Here is a 14,022-nt window from a genome sequence, read left to right as displayed (position 1 = left end):
TCAACCACTCTCTTGGAAGGTAATGTTGTAGGTAACCGAAACAAGTCACCATACTCTACAAGTAGAGCCTTAAGGGCTGAATTATCATGCATTTTTCGGGACTGATATGCATTTTCCTTGTTTAATTGCAGCACAAAAATTTGGGAGCATTTCTTGAACTCTTTCTTGAGCTGTTTGGCTGTAATAAGCTGAAATTCACTACTGTTTTTAATTCTCTGTAGGTGAGCAAGCTATCCAGCCCTGAAAAACTGCATGTAGAGCAAAGAAAAATCCATGGAAATGGTGCCCAAAGTTTTCAACCAATCGCAACCCAACACAATGTGTATCGGCCCCATATTGAGTGCAATCAAATCCACTTTCTGCTCATAATTTTCAGCAAGCTTAATAGGTATAGATGGGCATACATGGGTACTAATTTCCTCACTCCCATTGGCCACTTGCACCCTCATTGGTTGCTTAAATCAGAGACAAAACATTTTAGTATGTCCACCATGATTGCTCTATTTATGAAATTGTGTGTGCTACCACTATCTACTAAGACAAATATATCTTTCTTGTGAATCTTGCCTTGAAGACGAAGAGTGTTGGGGCTCTTAGATCCTATCCAAGCATCCAGGGAGATAGTACAAATAGTGGCAACAGCATGTGAACCATTCTTATCAACCATATTTACATCTACATGACCGCCGGGGTCAAATGGGAAGGTGTCAGCCGGGTCAAAGAATTCTTCTTGCCCACATTCCTCTTCAACCTCATCATTTTCGGCCGTGATTGCAAAGGCACTTGTATCCTCATGATCCTCATCAAATTCATCAAAGACTAACATGCTATGTACCCTTGCTTTTGCATTCCTATAAGCACATTTAGATGCATGCTCGGCTGTATACTTTTTCGCACATTTAAAGCAAAGTCCTTTTTCTTTCCTCTCTTTGTAGAGGTCCATCGGGATAGAGCGTTGACCACCAAAAACTGAAGCATTTTTACCCTGCTGTCCCCTTGTCTATTTTCAGCTCTTCCTTGGTTTGCAGTCCTGAAATTATTGTTTTGCCTAGAGGCATTAAAGGTGGGGTATGTGGGGATCTTCGGGGTGCTGAATGGCATATTTCCACCACCATAACCTGCCCCAAACTGCCTGGGCCTTACAGCACTTCTTTGCTGCCCAAAATGTGACTGCATAGGTCCTCTTTGCTACCCAAACAGTGGCTGAGACGCCCCTCTTTGATGTCCATGCTGAAATGAAGCATCTTGGTGGTACTTACGAGAGTACCTCTTAGCCAACTCAATAGCTTTGAACAAATCTGATGGGCTTTGGGCTGAAACATCAACTGAGAGTTGGGGATCCAAACCATAAATATACTTGTGAAGCTTTGCATCATCACTAATGGACTCAACATACATTGTGAGATTGAGGAATTGGTTTGTGTAGTCATGCACCATCATCCCACGTTGCTCTAAACCATACCATTGCCTTGCAAGCTTCTCCTTCTCAACCAGAGATACAAAGACTTGAATCATAAGGGCTTTGAATGCATCCCAAGTGTCAACAATCTACTGATTTTCCCTCTTTATGTACCGCCACCACGTGTGGGACCCTAAGTGTATCATGGCAAAGTGTATCTTTTGATCGTCATTTCTTGGCATTATGTCAAAGTAGTCTTCAAGCTTCGAGAGCCATTCTTCGAATTCAGTCGGGGAGGACGACTGGCCATTGAACTTTGAGAAAATGATTTTGTCTCTCAACTCCCTTTCATGGTTGGAGGGCTGTCCCATATACCCAAAGTGGGGCTGATCCATTGGGCTGCCAAGAAATGACCCATTGTTTGAGTAATTCCTTCCAAAAGACGGCTAAGTACACATAGGTGGCATGGGCACGGGTGGTGGCTAAGATTTACTCCTCATCCCATTGTTTATGGGCTCCTCATGCCTTTTTGAGGGCTCTCCTTGCTCAAAGCTGATGTTGGGAATGCCCGTTCTTCCCAAAATACCTTGGGTACTTGCATAGGCTGCATTCACGGATGGGATGGTCACTCTTTCAGCTTGCATGCTTGGTCTATCCTCTTTTTCCTTGCCTTTCATTTGGGAATCCATCCACATTGAGAACTTGGCTACAAGTGCTTCCATGGTAGAGGTCATTTGGCGTATCTCCATCACCATTTGAGCTTGACTGTCCATTACTTCCCTATGCCTCTCCGCATGTCTAGTCTTGTGTGAACTGAGGATATGATTGAGTGCACTAAGACTTCCCATGGAGTGAGAGAGATCTTACTCTTCAACCTCAAAGTTGGTGTCATCCCTCGGGATACGTGTATGCTGAACATATTCATTTGCTTTGTTTTTCCCCCTGTTACCTGCCATGTCTAGCTATGCATCATCATGCACATGCAAAGTGAATGATTTTTAAAGTGCTCAAACATCATTTTAAAATCAGCAACGTGCTTGTGCACAAACAGGCTTTATAATGCATTATTCACTAACCCATTGCGGCGATGAAAGGATAGCACCGAGATGACACTCGTGCTACTATCCTCTTAATAAACATAACACGGACTCTATGACATGAAATGCATCAGAAAATCAGCAACAATCAGCATGCAAATCACACCATTCAAACCTCCCAACCCCCTACGTTTAGGTATTGCTTCGTTGCATAGGTGTAGAGGCTCATTTTGGCATGTTTTTTGATGTATAGAAAGCGATAAATCACCAACTTTAACAAAGAGATAGGGCAAACTGAGGCCAAAACTCATGCTTTTCCACTACCATACATTCACAAATAATTATTATATTTTTTCTTATTCTTCCAAGATGTATTTCTATTTTTTCACTCATTTTCTCCATTTTCTTGATTTATTTATTAATAAAATATACCATTTTTTGGTTTTTCTTATCCCACTTACTTTAGCATGTTATTATTCAATTTATCTTCCATATTCCCCCCATGGGAACACTTTCCCCCCACCCGAAACGGAAAAACTAGCATTTTGCCACTTAAAACCCGCTTTTTGGGCTTACGGGAATTAAATAAAGCATGTAAATCATTGCAAACTCAGAATTTCCTGATGAACAACAATTATTCATAATGCAAAAAGCACACACAAATTTTCATTCAATAAGAACATGATTATCATCATAAACTATAAAAAATCCTTCATTTTCCTCATAAAAATAGTCATACCGTGTTTTTCATAACCCGGGATGCCTTGAATGCATGCATAATCAGCAGACGGAACCTCCATTGCTCTCAATCCAATGTTGTTCTTCAATCTTCAGCATCTCCATCCATCTTTATCATCACTTTCTTCATTCTTCCACCCGGATTCCTCTTTCAAGAGAGAACACATGAACATCCCATAGAAAAGAGAGAGAGGGAGGAGAGAGAAAGACTAGATCTGGTTCTCTTCATTCAGTCCATCATTCCACGAGCAAAGACGAGCGATAAGACCAGCCAAGAGAGAGTGCAGGGGTTGTATTCAACCTCCATGCCTCATCATGAGGGAAGAGAGCGAAAAAAACGACGCTGCTGTCTACGCTTCTTCTCCACACGATTTCACGTTTTTTGATCTTCTATGCATAAAATTTTGAAGGGGGGCGGGGGGGGGGTTCAAAGGCTCCAAAAGGCACACCCAATTTTGGTCACAAACTTGTCCACCTCTTCGCATCTTGACCGATTCTTGGCCATTTCCCCATCCGGCATCCAAATCGAGCTCTGAAAAATCCTGGGTGTCCGCCTTGACATCCTGCATTGACTGACAACTCTTGACAACCCGCACAATAGTTGGAAAATTTATCAAAAATCCACAAGTGTCGCTCGGGCGCCTTTTAAAAGCCGTCTTTCACTTGGTGCTTAAAATCATCCTAGCTGGAGCCGCCGCCTTCGATGTTAAATATTTTTCCCCTAAATTTTGGATTTTTTGGCAAATTTTAGGCACATCCTGGGCTGAAAACTCCACTCTCATTGGCGACCACGGGATAGGATAACTCAGCCCGTCGAATCCCACAACAAATCTACACAAAACAACCAAAGGAAGCATCAAGCTGATACAAAATAGATACATATTAAAACACAGCACAATGCTCACCCTACCCCGTGACAAAACCAAGGCATGACATCCACAAGGAGTAGGCCTAGCATAATCGGATAGAAGGTTCGAAGCTAGTTACTAACCGACTGCTCCAACACGGCCAAACTAAAAAGAACTATCAAAGTGGTCGCCCTAAGTGGTGGTCTGAACTACCTACCTAACTAAGGACAACACAACCAGGAGCTCCTAATAGGCGAGGACTGGGTAAGCAAAAATATAATCTCAATGAAGCTTCAGCATGAATAAAATCCATTCCAATGCCATAAGATCAAATGGGAATGACTGAGATTAGTATTCAGCATGCATCCAATGTTTGGGACTCCTATTACCTACTTGGACTCATGCATCCTCTCAAACAAGTGGGTTGGATACAACAAGAGGCTTAATGGGAGAGAATGAGAGCCAAGAATCGGTTACCTTGTGTTGTTTGATGAAGATTGCAGTCATAATGCCACTTCAGTCCTTCATGAGAGCTCCAATTTGATCCCACATGCTCCATAGCTCCAAAATGGTTGTGCTCCATCAAGAAGAGATGAATTCAGGCTTGGGGGAGAAGGCTTCTTCCATGGGGGAAGGGCATTGCTTGCATAGACTGATCAAGAGAAGGATTCCTTCCAAATGGGCACTCCATAATGCCTTCTTGCTTCCAAGAAGCCTTCAAATCTTGAGAATGAGCTCCAATGTGGCTGTAACTTGGAGATAGGATGGCTCAGGACCTTCCCATGAAGAGCTCTTACTGAAATTGAAGCTCTACTTCCATAGCCATGGCTGCCCACAAGTGCATGTCTTCAAATCTTGCTTCTAATCTTCTTCCTGTGCTTCTTGATGGCCAAATCTTGAGCTAGGCTTGAAGAGGGAGCCCCCGGGACCAAGAAAAGACCAAAATCTTCAAGATTCTTGAGCTTGATGCCAAGCTTTCATGGCTGCCATGGACTGCACATGATCAGGGTTTCTGAGGTGGAAGAGAAGTCCAAGAAGCTGAGAAAGGAGGATTCATTCTTGCCCAAGGAACCTGGAAGAGGCTGGGAGTGAGAGCCAAGAAGGAGAGGAGGCCTAGGGTGCTGTCAATTTGGCATAGAAGCAGCCTGTATTTTGCGTCGGATTTTACGAGGCTGCACCTGCAGGGTTGGGGATGGTCACCACAGCCTAAACACTACTTGTTGATTGCTCTTGAACTCCAAAAATGCAAGGAAGGGGGCTGACACTCCATGGAAGAGAAGGGAGCAAGATTTGGGCCTGATTACCTCCATGGAAGCTTGCAAGAAGCTTGAGAAATGAGGAGAGAGAAGACCCTCCTTGAAAAGTAACCCCAACTAGACTTTCTTCTAACTCCTGTGACCACAGTTACTAAGAGTTTACCTTCAAAATGGGCCAAAAATGACCCACGAGCTGCCAAAGTCAGTCTTCCTTCCTCCAAACTTGGTCCAAGCCTCCATTAATGCCTGCATTCCTTGTGGTCTAGAAATCTTTGGGAACTCCCCTACTGCTCCCTGTACCTATGTACATGTGACTCAAAATTCCATGTGACTAGAAAGTTGTAACTGGTAAAATGAAGGACTAACTGGGACCAAGAACCTAGGCTCTGATACCAATTTTCAAGGAGAGGGATTGGGAGAGAGAAAGAAGAGAGAGAAGACTTCAGAGAAGAAGAAGAAGAAGAGTAGAAGAGAGAGAAAGACAGTTACGAGGAGAGAGAAAGACTAGGAGAGAGGGAGGGAAGACATGGAAGCTTGGAGAGCAAGGTGAAGGAGAAAGAAGAATTGTATAATTATCTGATAATGAAAAATTAAGTCTCTCTCACCTTATATACCAGCCAGTGTAGCTAGTATTTCCCCGTTATTAAATCCCCCTCTCTTACAATGTTGATGGTATCCCCCATTTGTAGGAAAAGATTCAAATGCATTTTGACAAGAAGATGTGGATTGAGGATTGACGAGAGAGAGAGAGAGAGAGAGAGAGAGAGAGAGAGAGAGAGAGAGAGAGAGAGAGAGAGAGAGAGAGAGAGAGAGAGAGAGAGAGAGAGAGAGAGAGAGAGAGAGAGAGAGAGAGAGAGAGAGAGAGAGAGAGAGAGAGAGAGAAAGTAGAACTATAACAAAGCAACTATAAAACAAGTATATATTATTAAATTAAATTTGTATAATTTGAAGTTTGGATAAATTGTATAACATTGCATTGAGTAAATTATCTTAATTTCCTTATAAAAAAATTATTACATTAAGAATATTATTTTTCCATTTATAAATTATGTAAACATTGGAAAGATGAAAGTTTCATTAAGATTAATTTCTTTTTGCATTTAAAAAATATGTAAACATTGAAGAGATAGAAGTTGCATTAAGAATAACTCATTTTTTTAATAAATAAAAAGATGAAAGTTTTATTAATAATAAACTTTTTAGTTTTTACAAATTATGTGAATGTAAGGGATGGTAAAATTTTGTATCAAGGATATTTCTCTTTACACTTACGAAATTCTTAAATATCAAGAAATATTCCCTTAGTACTTATAAATGTAAAAAATATAGTTTTATCTTGGTAATTAAGAAAATTAGGATAATTAAAATAGATTATCAAGATTATCAATTAGAGCACTTCTTAAGGGAGAAGAATCCCACAATAAATTTCTAAAATCTGATAAATTTTCATAATCTAGGATAATCTATAGATTCTTAGTGAGGTCAATGACCAATCCTTGACAAGGATTACAAACAAAAGATTGCAAACAAAGACTAATGACAACTAAGGAAATGACCTAAGGGAGGACAGTTAATTGAAGTTTAAAAAGAGAAAATCTAGAAATATCAAATCCGAAGGTAAATTAGAAAAAACCCAAGAGTTAGAAGAGAACCAAGTCGGAAGGGGTTGCCTTTAAGTTAAGATCTCACTCAACTACCTCTTTATTTGTTGGGAATATTGCTTGAAAGAAATTGCTTGTGCTTGCAACAATGCATACAAGTTTGACTTGATGCACTTAGAAAATTGATTGAATAATAAAAAATCCACTAAATCTGTAACAACAAGATAAAAGGAAAAGTGCATTAGACCTTCCCCAAGGTTAATTACGAGTCCCTTTCTAAGGAGGAAACAACAGATTGCCTCCTTGGAGAGTTTTTGGACCGACCCTGATGACAAGAGGTCACTGATATGTAGGAAGTCCTTGGTTAAGAGAAATTGAGGGTACCATGGGGACTCTGGCTGGTAAACTCTTAGGCTCCTAGGAACCGCCCAAACTCCTACGTAGCTTAGGATGAATTTCCTAAGGCCCACTACTAGTTAGGGACAGAAATCTTGGAGAAATAAAGGCCTTCATTTCATTCTTCTATATGGGCAGAAGGTAAACACTTGTATAAGAAATTTCTATTGTTTTCATTGATTATGTGTTGTGATTTTAAATTAAGTAAGCAAATACTATGATTACTAGAATTAATTAAGGAAACTAATTTATGTGTACAGCTCAAATATGTTAGGTAAGTAGATAACTAAAACTACCCAACTGAGGGAAGTAGGAGGGTGTGATCCTTGATGGATCCACCCTAAGGAAGGGTGGCTTCAATAAGCCAAGAGCTTTATCACAAATTTGTTGCATCATAGTATAGGAAAATTTGGCCCCTAGAATCAATTAGGACCTTGACTCTATATTGTTTTAGGAAAATGGAGTGAGAGTTTGCCTGATGGGCAGAGGGGTCGACATAATCATACTCCCCCTTGTTTCTCACTCTCATTGAACCAAGTGCGATACAAGTTGGCTTTGATTTGAGTAAGCACAAGTAATTGCTCAATCGGTGCTAGTTGATCCCAAAACTTAGGTCGATTCTCATGGGAACTGCTAGGACCTTCCATTGTGAATTGGAGTCTAGGTAGCAAACCTCATGTTATTCAGAAGAGTACCGAGTAGTATTGCCTAAAATAATCATCTCAATAAACTACTAAATTGTGCTGCCAAGGATGTCTCAAGCAAGTACGTCACATGTGGTATCAGAGTGAAATAAAACTACTTTATGGAAATATTTATTTATAACCTTGTTAAAGAAACATTCGATGTAAGAATGACTCACCTCTAAAAAATCAATGGAATCTCTTTTAGAATAATGAAGATTGAAAAAAATTCTTGGTATTCCAAGCAATGTTTACCTCAACAATGCATTCCCTTGACTTTGATTGGCAGCATCACTTCATGATGATTTTTGAGTGTATGTATAATCCTTCGCCATAGCATTGGGAGCATTGATAGATGTGAAGCAAGGCCTATTGCTTCATCAATGCTAATTGACTTGCCTATCTTCAAAACAAACTTAAGAGAATCAAGTGGATGGAGGACCTTAAACAGGTCAAAGTGTTTGTCTTCAAAGAATCATGCCTAAATCCCATCCTCAACATATGCGAAGAATGAGTTTGTGAGAACTATTATCTCTATGATCAAGTACTCCAAATCCTCCCGGCCAAGTACATTGCCATTTTAGGGTACTCACACTGCCACAATTATTGTAAGGATGGTTTTCCAAATCTTCCCTAGAAGTATAACATCCTAAAAATATTTGATGAACCCCCAACCTACAAAACCATTGATATATTTAAATTTCACAATTAGAATTGTTGCAATCCAAAAGTTTCCTTGGCTTGATTTAAATTATCTACTTAATATAATAAAAGATCTAGTTAACCTTGTCGTGAATTGTGAATAATAAAAGAATCTCAACTTTTTGCAAGATTCACTACAAGGATATAGGGGCATAGCGGCGGGCGTTAGCGATGCAAATTAGCGGCATTGCTATTTGACGCAAATAGTGACAGTACACGGAATTTTACCACAAAGAGTTTGAGAGAGAGTGAAAGAGAGAGCAAAAGAGATCGTGGCTTTGGGAGGGAGAGGGAGAGGAAGAGAGAAAGAGAGAGAAGGAGAGCTTCTCACCACCACCACTGCCATTTACGAAGAAGAGGAGGAAGTGCATGAAGGAAGAAGAGGGGACATCGTGAAGAGGAGATGAAGAATCCATCCTTGAGCCTTTACGGTGAGTACATTGCCTCCTCTTGGTTTGTTCTTGTTCTTTCTTCTTTTCTTTTGTTTGTTTTTCTTGTGAATGAGATGCATTGAGAGAGAAAGAGAGGAAATGAGAGAGGGAGAAGAAGAAAGGAAAAGTAAGAGAGAACGAGAGAGAGAGAGTCTCTAGAGAGTAAACATGAACGATAACAAAGAAAGAGAGAAAGAGAGAAAAAGAGGGAGGAAGAGAGGAGAATGAGTGAGAAAACATGAGGGGGTGGAGAGAAACAAAGAGAAGGGCAACAAAGAAAGAGAAAGAGAGAAAGAAAGAGAAGGGGGAAAGAACATGAAACAAAGAGCATAGAGAGAGGTGGATAAATTGTGTTAGGTTAGTTAGAAAACTAAAGCTACTCTTCGAGGGAAGGGGGTGTTTAAATTGCCCATGTATTTTTTATACAGCAAAGTGGTCTTGGTTAGCCAAGATAACCATTAAAAATATGAAATGCTAGATTAGGTCAAGGTAGGAATGATCAAATGTCAACTATCCTAGTGTGTCATCCTAGATCCAGGTTGGTTGATCTTCTTCAAACGCGAAACTCCCTTTGTGACCGATTGCACTGTCTTTCAGAGTCGGCTTTAGAAGGCTCTTTAAACCAATGCAATGTTCTACTTAAGTTTGAGAGATGATAGCAAAGCAGTTATCTTAAGCTAATATTAGATAACCATGGTAGGAGACTATAGTCATGATGAAGGCTTGCTTTAGGTTAATTCGGATGAAAAGGGATCAATTTTTGCACATCTTAGATTGACTTTATTATCTTTCTACATTATGAAAGGTGTTGGATACGAAATGGAATGTATTAGTTCATCCATGCCGATCATCTTTCCTATATTAGAACTACCCTTAAGTAGATATAATGGATAGAAAATCTAAAAGCTGTTTAATGTTTATTTTGAAGGAATCTATGGTTAACCATACTATTAATGTATCTAATTTCTATGTATCTAACGTTGTTATGTGTTGTAAACCAAGATGTTTCAGTTGACGTTAATTCTATTGAGTTACAAGAAAGAGAAGAAATCCCTTCTCAAACAAATTTAAAAAGAAAAAGAGAATGATAAAAAAAACCAGTTGTTTGTTGTAACGTAGACAAAATGGAAAATGATGATGGTCGTGATGTTCAAGATCGCGAGGTATATCGTTAATCGGCTTGTCCCGTGTCCTTGCTCTCAATGCAAGCTGGCAACTAGACGAAAGTGTCGCTTGTCTATAGAACACGTACAATGCTTTGGTGAGTTTCAATCGAAGATCATTGATTAAGCGATCTTAGACTTTAAGCAAACAGTAAGAAAAGTGTGCATCAATCATGCCTTACATTCTCAAACTAATTAAATATCATATAAACAAACATTAGATGTGGCCATAAAATTTATACAGGGAGGTGATGTCTCAACTCAAGAAGGAATGCACCTATTGCGGCCAGTTAGAAGAGTTTATGGGCATGCGATGGATGGAGTGATTGAGCCAATCCACCACTTGGAAGGCACAACCTAGTTTATACCATCAATACCAGAGGAGATAGTCAACCTTTCAAACCTTCCTCCAATCTTTGAGCTTGAGATGAAGGCAATGATCGATGTATTGATGCCCATGGATGCCAAGACATATGATCCGCTAAGAGAGGAAGCATCCATACTATTATATGATGGGTGTTGATTATCTCTCCTAAAGACGCTGCTTGCACTCCTAAGTGTGCAAGAAAAATACGGGTGGAGTGATGCGAGTGTGACCAAGTAATTCATGTATATTCTACGTATGCTTTGTTGATTTCTTTTTGGCACCATTATAAAAAACAATTGTACTTTTTCAAGGTGTTTTATGATTTATTTTCAAGTTGCTAAAGTATCATATATTACCACTTGGAAATACCATGCCCGAGTCTCGTGATGATGCATGACATGTTTTACAAAAGCTTGGCATGGACTACAACAGCATCCATGCATGTGTCAATGATTGCATGCTATTTCGAGGAGAGTACATGACTATGGATACATGTGTAAAGTGTGGTGCTCATAGATATGCATAGGACTTGCAAGGGCAAACCATCCCTCAAAAAGTTCTTAGATACTTTTCACTTATCCCTCGTATACGTCACATGTTTCGTACATTAAGCATGGCGAGCTTGACAGCAAGGCATGCGCAGAATATATCCGCAGATGGATTCCAATGAATATCAGCAGATTCACGCGCATGGAGCCACATTGACTCTACCTTTCCAAGCTTTGCAAGAGATCCAAGGAATCTTTGGATCAATCTTGCTATGGATGGCGTGAACCCATTTGGTCTCTGCTCAACTTCTTACAGTGTATGGACTGTAGTCCTTGTTAACTACAACATCCCGCCATGGCTTTCTACAAAGAAAGGACACCTGATCCTTGGCCACTACAAAGTCAAGAATATGAATGTCTATCTCTATCCATTAGTTGATGAGCTTAAGATTTTGTGGGAGGAGGGTCACCGTGAATTATATGAGCAAAAAGTGTGATGGTTGATGGTTCGCCGCCAATATACGGGCCATTCTCATATGGACCATGCATGACTTTTCGAGATTTGGGGAGTGCTCAAGTAAGTAGGCTTCCGTTCTCGTTAATATCTATCATAGCTCGTTCAAGTTTGTGTTCACCACTAAATAGGGGTATTGGGACAGGTTTGGTTACCTCAGGTTATCATGCATGTCCATTGTATGGGCCACAGTTAGACTCTTGAAGGTCATGAACCATGAAGAAGATGGGATATCAAGGGCATGCCTCTTTCTTGCCAAAGGTTCATAAAACTGAGGGAAGGTTTTCTTGGACGACCTCCAGTGCAAATGAATGCCCAAAGCTGTTATGAGTTGAAAATGGTCCACACATAGTCATATCCAAACGGAATGCGACGGTTCTTGATTTTCTACAAGTTTTTGTATTGGACCTACTTACAGATCAACCACTTGTTGGATCCCATCCCATGCATATTTTCAAAAATGTGGGCAGATTACTATGGGACCACATCACAGGAAAGAGAGACATTGTAGGGACATGAATGGATTTGAAGGAGGTAGGTAAGATGTAGGCAATCTGGCCCACAGGTGAGTGTTGATGGTCGCTTGCAATTGCCATGCACTCCTTAGGTTTTTTCCACTAAAGAAGAGTGCATTATGAAGCAAATTATCAGGTCTATCTGCACTCCGACAGGTATGATGCATTCTCTCAAATTCGCTTTTTCTAAAGACAACCAACTACTAAGGCTAAAATCCCATGATTGGCATAAGATATGTCATGTTTATACTTGCCTCGATTGTAAGTGGCATGCATATTTTTCTATTTGGAGCCTAGTCATCGATGTTCGTAATGCTTATTCATTTGTGGTAGTTTGTACTATCGATTGCGATCACAGTATGCCTCACTCCAAATATGCGGAGCGATTTATATGACAGTCTCCTATATTGAATCCACAATGTGGGGAGTAGTGGAGATGGTCTATCTCTTTGAGAAGTACTTGCCCACCAGAATGCTCACGATACAAACTCACCTGCTGGTACATCTTGTAGATGAAGTGGAGATTGTAGGACCTATCCATACACGATGGATGTTCTTCTTGGAGTGCTTCATGAAAACTCTGAAAGGCTTTGTGCGAAAATGAGCTCGGCCAAAAGGTAGCATGGCTGAAGGCTCGGGGGGGTCACTATCTATAAATCCTATATATAATGTGCGTTCATGGCATGTTTTATATATCCCTATGTAACCTTTTTTGTGACATTCTCTTGACCCTACCGTGACTTTATACCATAATTTATAAATCTCTTACGATAAGTTTACTTTTTTGAATAGAAGAATTTAATAGATCCTTATGTAATAGACACAAAATACTAGTTTTATCATAGGATTAATAACAAACTATCTCTTACGGTTTCATAAAATATTTTTAGTAGTTTTAGTGATGATAGATACAATCAAAGGACCTTGAACCTCCACTCTCCAAATTGGGACAAAGGTGGCTAAATGCACCAGTGGCAAAGTTACCTCCTATCAAACCACTTTAGAGGTGGGGGATAAGCTTTAGATGTTGTATGAGAGACATCAAGCATGGGTGCAATGACTATCTATGGACAGCTCCAACAGATGAAGTTCAATCCTAAAGATATTGTTAAATCCTTCTTGCTTCATGTGACACGGGTATAGGATTAGCTTCGATATATACAATCGGCTCTTTAAGAGGCACATATTCTAGGGATTGTACTCTACAAGCTCCCTCAGGAGTTTAATGAAGGACCCTTTAGCTACCTTCTAGTGCAAGTGATGCAATCATCTCTCACAACTCTGGAGTGTTGGAGAGAGTGGTGAGATGGGATAAATGAGCCTCATCTATAGAGGTATAGAGGTGCGAAGGATCTAGAGAGGAATGTCCCTCCCTTCACATCAACTGAGGTCTAGCAAGTTTCAAAATTTTGGAGCTGGGATTAACATCGAGGTTCACCATGGCCTATTTCTTGACCAAGAGTGGAATTGGCTCCTAGTTTGAGCCCACCTAAGTGTACACTTTGGCAATCTTGTTGAAGGCAGAAAATCCATAGTCACATATGTTGAGAGGCCCTGTTGACAAGATGATCATGTATGCTACTACAAGGTATTGTTGACAGACATAGAGAGTTGATACGATACTTCACTATTTTTAGGTTCAGAAATGGTTAGTATCAACATCATGTTCTCTTCAAGGCATCTTGGTGGTGGGCAAGCCACTCACTACATGGATATACATAGTCCTACTTTGATCCGCCTTATTGTATGTACTATGATGAGTCGTGATCATTGTATAATGTATAGTACCAGATTACCCATTATCTAAGAGAGAATATTAGGAGATTAGTTAGCTCATGAGTGAGTCTGTATGTAACGTTCTAATTTTTCTTCGCATGAACTACC

The sequence above is a fragment of the Lygodium microphyllum genome, chromosome 21 (genome assembly GCF_053477565.2).
Source record: "Lygodium microphyllum isolate KBCC chromosome 21, Lygodium_microphyllum_v1.1.10, whole genome shotgun sequence".
Taxonomy (NCBI): Eukaryota; Viridiplantae; Streptophyta; class Polypodiopsida; order Schizaeales; family Lygodiaceae; genus Lygodium; species Lygodium microphyllum.
The sequence above is the reverse complement of the archived record's forward strand: the minus strand, read 5'-3'. Positions refer to the sequence as shown.